The sequence below is a fragment of the Trichechus manatus genome, unplaced genomic scaffold (genome assembly GCF_000243295.1).
Source record: "Trichechus manatus latirostris isolate Lorelei unplaced genomic scaffold, TriManLat1.0 scaffold00164, whole genome shotgun sequence".
Classification (NCBI taxonomy): domain Eukaryota; kingdom Metazoa; phylum Chordata; class Mammalia; order Sirenia; family Trichechidae; genus Trichechus; species Trichechus manatus.
In genome coordinates, this window is record NW_004444100.1 from 1,687,605 (window position 1) to 1,695,640 (window position 8,036).

At 38.7% G+C, this 8,036-nt stretch overlaps 1 protein-coding gene across 1 annotated transcript in view; it reads left to right on the forward strand.

Moving 5' to 3' along the window:
• NUP107 (nucleoporin 107) overlaps window positions 1-8,036 on the forward strand; it is a 56,664-nt gene that overhangs the window by 25,296 nt on the left and 23,332 nt on the right. The gene's annotated exons all lie outside the window — the stretch shown is intronic.

Here is an 8,036-nt window from a genome sequence, read left to right on the forward strand (position 1 = left end):
TTGATTTGTTCATTCATCATTCAACAAATATTTATTTAGTTCTTAATATTTACCAGGAGCCCTGGTGGCATAGTGGATAAAAGCTTGGCTGCTAACCAAAAGGTCAGCAGTTGAAATCCACCAGCCGCTCCTTGGAAACCATATGGGCAGTTCTACCCCATCCTGTAGGGTCACTGTGAGTTGCAACTGACTCAATGACACCTAACAACAACAACATTCAATTAGTGAGCAAATCACTTAAAAGCTCTGCTTTTGTGGAATTTATAATTTTCTAAAAGAGACAGCAAATAAATATATTTCCTGTCAGGTAATAAGATCTTTGGGGAAGAAAAAAAGAATGAGAGCTGCAGGGTAGAAGATGACAGTGGGTACTACTTTCAGTAGAGCAAGCTGTCAAGAGAAGGCCTCTCTGAGGAAGTAACAATAAGAGGCTCTTAAGACATGAAGGAGCAGACCATGCAAAAATCTGGGGGACAAGTGTACTAGGCAGGAACAGAAATTGCAGACACCCTGAGAAGGTAAAGTATTTGTGCAGGGAAGCCGGTGTGAACATGGCAAAAAAAGAATGGTAGGAAATGAGATTGGAGAAAGCCAGATCATATATGGCTTTTATAGGCAAGTCAAGGTAAGGATTTTGGGGTTTCTTCTAAGTATAATCGTAATTTGATCATCAAGAAAACACGTCTGCCGTGTTACTAGCTACTTGTGATTTAAAAAAAAAATACTTTTCCTACATCCTTAAATACTTCTAGATGACTGTAGGACCTTGAAGCCAGGAAGCACCCTTAGGGATAATTTATTTCAAAACTTGAAAAAGCTCAGATTACCTTTGAATTCAATAACATTGTGTATGTATAAAATCTGAAAGTCAAATATATCTTATCTCTGCTTAACTAGAAAATTAGTGCTACTCAATGTTTGTTAAAAATTAAGTCTTAAATAGTTGTTATCTATCTGAGGAAAAGAGAAATTTTCATTTTCAGAAAAAAGTATTTTTTTAAGTTAAAGTCTCCATCAATGTTAAGGGTTTTTGTAAGTTTTTCATGAGTTAGTCTCTTTTTTTGTGCTGATCAACAGCATAGAATAGAGACCCCAGAAATAGACCCTCACATGCATAGTCACTTGGTTTCCAGCAAAGGCGTCAAAGTAATCCAAGGGGAAAAGGAATGTATTTTCAACGAATCATGCTGAAAATACTGGGTACCTATGTGGAAAAACATTAACCTTGACCTTTACCTCGATACCCAACAGTTAATTCAAGATGGATTACAGTCCTAGATTAAAAAAAGCTAAAATCATAAAGCTGTTAAAGGAAAACATAGACTATCTTTGTGACTTGGGGTATGTAATTGTTTCTTAAGTGATAGAAAGCAATTACCAGAAAAGAAAAAATGATTTGACTTCATCAAAATTTACTCATTAAAAGAGACCATTAAGAAAATAGGGGGGGTGGGCCAAGATGGCGGAGTAGTCACATGCTTCCTGTGGTCCCTCTGACAACAAAGACCTGAAAAAACAAATGAATCAATTGTATATGACAATCTAGGAGCCCTGAACATCAAAGGAATCAGACTGAGTGGTGGGGGGAGGTAGAGACGGTTCGGAAGCAGAGAGGAGTTGCCAGACCTGACCTGATGGGAGCCGGAGCCCTTCAGGCCAGATCAGCTCCTGTGCACAGTGAGGTGAGCAGTGGCGCCCAGGAGGCGTTTTCCACATCGGGAGAGGCCCAGCGGCAGACAGTCTATTCGGCCATCCAGAACCAGTGAAAAGCAGCACTCGTGCGGCTAAAGATAAATACTTGCATCTGGCCTACCACAGGGATTTAAAAAAAAAAAAACCCATTTGGGAAAAACCTCTCTCCAATTTACCTCCCCCCTCCCTGTTCTGCACTGGGTCCCAGGCCAGCTCAGCGATTGCTGAGTCTCCTGGGCCAGGAGTAGGACCCATCACGCGCACTGAGCCATTCTCCCAGCCTTGGAGAGGGAACAAAGTAACAAACAGGGAAAAAAATAAGCCACTGGCTCCCCTAAGCCAGGAACTCAGGTTGGCGCAGGTCCTTTGCCTAGGCACAGGCATAAGAGGTCCACGGACTTTGAATGCCTTTCACCTCTGCATAGACTTGTGTGGACCCATTTCAACAGCATAGGCCCACATTACCACAATACAACAGGGAATATATCTGAAGTCTAACTTCATCTGTTTCAGCTCTGAAGTGGCGGGTTTGAGACATTTGATACATTAAGCAGGTTCCTCCCCTGCGCACATCAGGGGCCTGAGGAATGGTGGCTCCACCCACACCACCTAGCCACGCACAACAGGGGTCCAAGAATAAGTGATGCCCCCCAGTCCTTACAGCCAACAGCACTGGCTGCTCATAGTCTGGCTGCAAAACTCACCTACTTACTTGCTGTAGGAAACGGGCACGCTTTCCTTCCAGACACTCAGGGCACCCGTCAGCCCCTTGCCTTGCTCAGCATGTGACCCCCTACTGTGGCCAGATACCTGTGCCTACACCAATCACCCATGCCTATCTAGGACTGTAGGTGAGAGCCTGCACCACACACTTGGTGACCGACTACCTGGACGCCTGAGCTGAATCCATACAAGAAATGTTAACAGACTCCTGGGCTCACATACTTAGTAACAGACCTAACCACCTGGTGACAGGACGTTAGAGCTTCAAAGGCACCAATAATCGAACTAGCTCACACGAGCAGCCTATTTGGGCGTATCAAAACAAGAAGCTAGGACACAGTACCCAAATATAAAATAAATAAATTATAATTTATTGATGGCTCGGAGACAACAGCCAATATCAAATCACGTAAAGAGGCAGACCACTATGGCTTCAGCAAGCTGGCAAAATAAAGAATCAGTAAATTTTCCGGAGGAAGAGACTTGCTTAGAATTACTGGAGGCAGAATTCCAAAGATTAATATACGGAACTCTTCAAGACATTAGGAAGGAAATCTTTGAAAACGCAGAGAAAGCCAAAGAACACACAGACAAAGCAGTAGAGGAACTTATGAAGGTTATTCAACAGCATAATGACAAATATAATAGACTGCAGGAATCCATAGAGAGACAGCAATCAGAAATCCAGAAAATTAACAACAAAATTTCAGAATTAGACAACTCAGTAGAAAGTCATAGGAGCAGAATTGAGGCAGTAGAAGTCAGAATTAGTGAGATTGAAGTTAAAACACTTGACACCAACCTATTTGAGAAAAATCAGGTAAAAGAATTTAAAACAGTGAAGAAACTTTAAGAATTATGTGAGACTCTATCAGCAGGAATATCCTACGAGTGATTGAGAGTGCCAAAAAAGAGGTGATAAAAGAAAATACAGAGAAAATTGTTGAAGATGTCTTGACAGAAAACTTCCCTGATATCATGAAAGATGAGAAGATATTTATCCAAGATGCTTATTAAACCCCACATAAGGTAGATCCTAAAAGTCACCAAGACATATAATCAAACTTACCAAAACCAAAGATAAAGAGAGAATTTTAAGAGCGGCTAGGGATAAACAAAAACTCATCTACAAAGGAGAGTTGATAAGAATAAGCTCGGACTACTCAGCAGAAGCATGCAGGCAAGAAGGCAATGAGATGACATATATAAAGCCTTGAAGGAAAAAAATTGCCAGCCAAGAATTATATATCCAGCAAAACTGTCTCTCAAATATGATGGCGAAATTAGGGCATTTCCAGATAAACAGAAGTTTAGGGACTTTGCAAAAACCAAACCAAAATTACAAGAAATACTAAAAGGAGTCTTCCGGTTAGAAAATCAGTAACATCAGATAATAACCCAAGACTAGAGAGCAACCAGATATCAACTCAGATAGAGAAGTCATAAAAATAAAAATAAAACACTGAAAATTGGGAAACAGAGATGTCAATATGTAAAAAATGACAACATTAAAACAAAACAGACTAAAAAATGTAGACAGATTTTCATATGGAGAGGAAATCAAGGCAGTGTAAAGAAATAGACTGGTTTAAATTTAGAAAAATAGGAGTAAATATTAAGATAACCACAAAGGAAACAACGCTACACATCAAAATAAAAAACAAAAATATAAAGACTCAGCAAATACAAAATCAACAGCAGTGAAAATACATAAAGAAAAATGACTTAGCCAGAAAATTAAATGGAACAATGAAATTGTCAGCAACACACAAAAAAGACATCAAAATGACAGCATTAAACTCATACATATCAATAGTTACGCTGAATGTAAATGGACTAAATGCACCAATAAAGAGACAGAGTGGCAGACTGGATCAAAAAACGTGATCTGCCTATATGCTGCCTACAAGAGACACACCTTAGACTTAAAGACACAAACTAAAACTCAGAAGATGGAAAAAAATATATCAAGTAAACAGCATTCAAAAAAGAGCAGGAGTGGCAATATTAATCTCTGACAAAATTGACTAAAGTAAAATCCACCACAACGGATAAGGAAGGACACTATATGATGATTAAAGGATCAGTACACCAGGAGGACATAACTAGAATAACTACACACCCAACGGCAGGGCTCCAAAATACATAAACTCTAACAGCATTGGAAAGAGATGGACAGCGCCACAGTAATAGTAGAAGACTTCAACACTCCACTTTCGGTGAAGGACAGAACATCCAGAAAGAAGATAAGTAAAGACATGGAAGATCTAAATGCTGCTTTCAATCAACTTGATCTCATGGACATATACTAAACACTGCACCCAACAGCAACCCAGTATGCTTTTTTTTCCAATGCACATGGAACGTTTTCCAGAATAGACCACTATTAGGCCATAAAGCAAGCCTTCACAGAATCCAAAGCATCGAAATATTACAAAGCATCTTTTCTGGCCATAAAAGTAGAACTCAGTAACAGAAAAAGCAAGGAAAAAAATCAAATGGATGGAAAATGAACAGCACCCTGCTCAAAAACTACTGGATTATAGAAGAAATTAAAGATGGAATAAAGAAATTCCTAGAATCAAACGGGAATGAAACGCATCCTACCAAAACCTTTGGGACATAGCAAAAGCAGTGCTCAGAGGTCAGTTTATAGCAATAAATGCACATATCCACAAAGAAGAAAGAGCCAAAATCAAAACATTAACCCTACAACTGGAACAAGTAGAAAGAGAGCAGCAAAACAAGCACTCGGGCTCCAGAAGAAATGAAATAATAAAAATTAGGGCAGAATTAAATGTAATGGAGAATAGAAAAACAACTGAAAAGAGTTAACAAGACCAAAAGCTGGTTCTTTGAAAAGATCAACAAAATCGATAAACCATTGGCCAAGCTGACAAAAGAAAAACAGGAGAGAAAGCCAGTAACATATCGAAACAAGATGTGTGGTATCACAACGGACCTATCTGAAATTAAAAGAATCATAACAGAATACTGTGAAAAATTGTACTCTAACAAATTTGAAAACCTAGAGGAAATGGACAAATTTCTAGAAACACACTACCTACTTAATTTAACACAATCAGAGGTAGAACAACTAAATAAACCCATAACAAAAGAAGGGATTGAAAAGGTAATTTAAAAACTCCCAACAAAAAAAAAACGCCCTGGCCCGGACAGTTGCACTAGAGATTTCTACTAAACTTTCAAAGAAGAGTTAACACCTCTACTACTAAAGATATTTCAGAGCATAGAAAAGGATGGAATATTCCCAAACTCATTCTATGTGGCCAGCATAACCCTGATAACAAAACCAGGTGAAGATACCAGAAAAAAAGAAAATTATACCCCAACATCCCTCATGAACATTGATGCAAAAATCCTCAACAAAATTCTAGCCAATAGAATTTAACAACATACCAAAAAAAAAATTCACCATGATCAAGTGGGATTTATACCAGGTATACAGGGATGGTTCAACATTAGAAAAACAATCAATGTAATCCATCACATTAATAAAACAAAAGACAAGAACCACATGATCTTATCAATTGATACAGAAAAGGCATTTGAGAAAGTCCAACACGCATTCATGATAAAAACTCTCAGCAAAATAGGAATAGAAGGGAAATTCCTCAACATAATTAGGGTATTTACGCAAAGCCAACAGCCAACATCATCCTAAATGGAGAGACTTTGAAAGCATTCCCCTTGAGAATGGGAACCAGACAAGGATGCCCTTTATCACCACTCTTATTCAACATTGTGCTGGAGGTCCTAGTCAGAGCAGTTAGGCTAGAAAAGGAAATAAAGGGCTTCCAGATTGGTAAGGAAGAAGTCAAAGTATCTCTATTTGCAGATGATATGATATACACAGAAAACCCCAAAGAATCTTCAAGAAAACTACTGGAACTAATAGAAGATTTCAGCAAAGTATCGGGATACAAGATAAACATACAAAAACCAGTTGGATTCCTCTACACCCAACAAATAGAACTTCCAGGAGGAAATTACCAGATCGATAACCATTTACAATAATCCCCAAGAAGATAAAACACTTATAAATAAATCTAACCAGAGACATAAAAGACCTGTACAATGAAAACTACAAGAGACTACTGCAAGAAACCAAGAGACCTACGTAAGTGGAAAAACATACCTTGCTCATGGATAGGAAGACTCAACGTTGAAAATGTCAGTTCTACCTAAAGCAATCTACAGATACAGTGCACTCCCGATCCAAATTCCAACGGCAGTTTTTAATGAGATGGAGAAACAAATCACCAACTTCATATGGAAAGGGAAGAGTCCCCAAATAAGTAAAGCATTACTAAAGAAGAAGAGCAAAGTGGGAGGCCTCAGACTACCTGAATTTAGAACCTGTTATACTGCCTCGGTAGTCAAAACAGCGTGGTACTGGTACAACAGATGCATTGACCAATGGGACAGAATTGAGAATCCAGACGTAAATTCATCCACCTGTGAGCAGCTAATATTTGACAAAGGCCCAAAGTCCGTTAATTGGGAAAAGACAGTCTCTTTAACAAATGGTGCTGGCATAACTGGATATCCATCCATCTGCAAAAAACTGAAACAAGACTCATATCTCACACCGTGCACAAAAATGAACTCAAAGTGGATCAAAGACCTAAATATCAAATTGAAAATGATAAAGATCATGGAAGAAAAAATAGGGACAATGCTGGGAGCCCTAATACATGGCATAAACACAATACGAACCATAAGTACCAGTGCACAAACACCAGAAGAGAAACTAGATAACAGGGAGCTCCTAAAACTCAAACACTGAGGCTCGTCAAAAGACTTCACCAAAAGAGTCAAAAGATAACCTACAGACTGGGAAAAAAATTTTGGCTATGACAAATCCGATCAGCGTCTAATCTCTAAAATCTACAAGATACTGCAAAACCTCAACAACAAAAAGACAAACAGCTCAGTTAAAAAATGGGCGAAGGATGTGAACAGGCGCTTCGCCAAAGAAGACATTCAGGTGGCTAACAGACACATGAGGAAATGCTCAGGATCGTTAGCCATTAGAGAAATGCAAATCAAAACTACAGTGAGATACCATCTCATGCCAACAAGGCTAGCATTAATCCAAAAAACACAAAATAATAAATGTTGGAGAGGTTGTGGAGAGACCGGAACACTTACACACTGTTGGTGGGAATATAAGGTGGTACAACCTCTTTGGAAATCGATTTGGCACTTCCTTAAAAAGCTAGAAATAAAAGTACCGTATGATCTGGCAATCCCACTGTTTGGAATATATCCTAGAGAATTAAGAGCCATCACACAAATAAATATATGCACATCCATATTTATTGCAATATTGTTCACAATAGCAAAAAGATGGAAACAACCTAGGTGCCCATCAGTGGTCGAATAGATAAATTATGGTATATTCACACGGTGGAACTGTATGCAATGATAAAGAACAACGATGACTCCCTGAAACATAACATGGAGGAATCTGGAAGGTATTGTGCTGAGTGAACTTAGTCGCAAAAGGACAAATATTGTATAAGACCACTATTATAAGAACTCAAGAAAAGGTTTAAACACAGAAGAAAACATTCTTTGATGGTTACGAGGGTGGG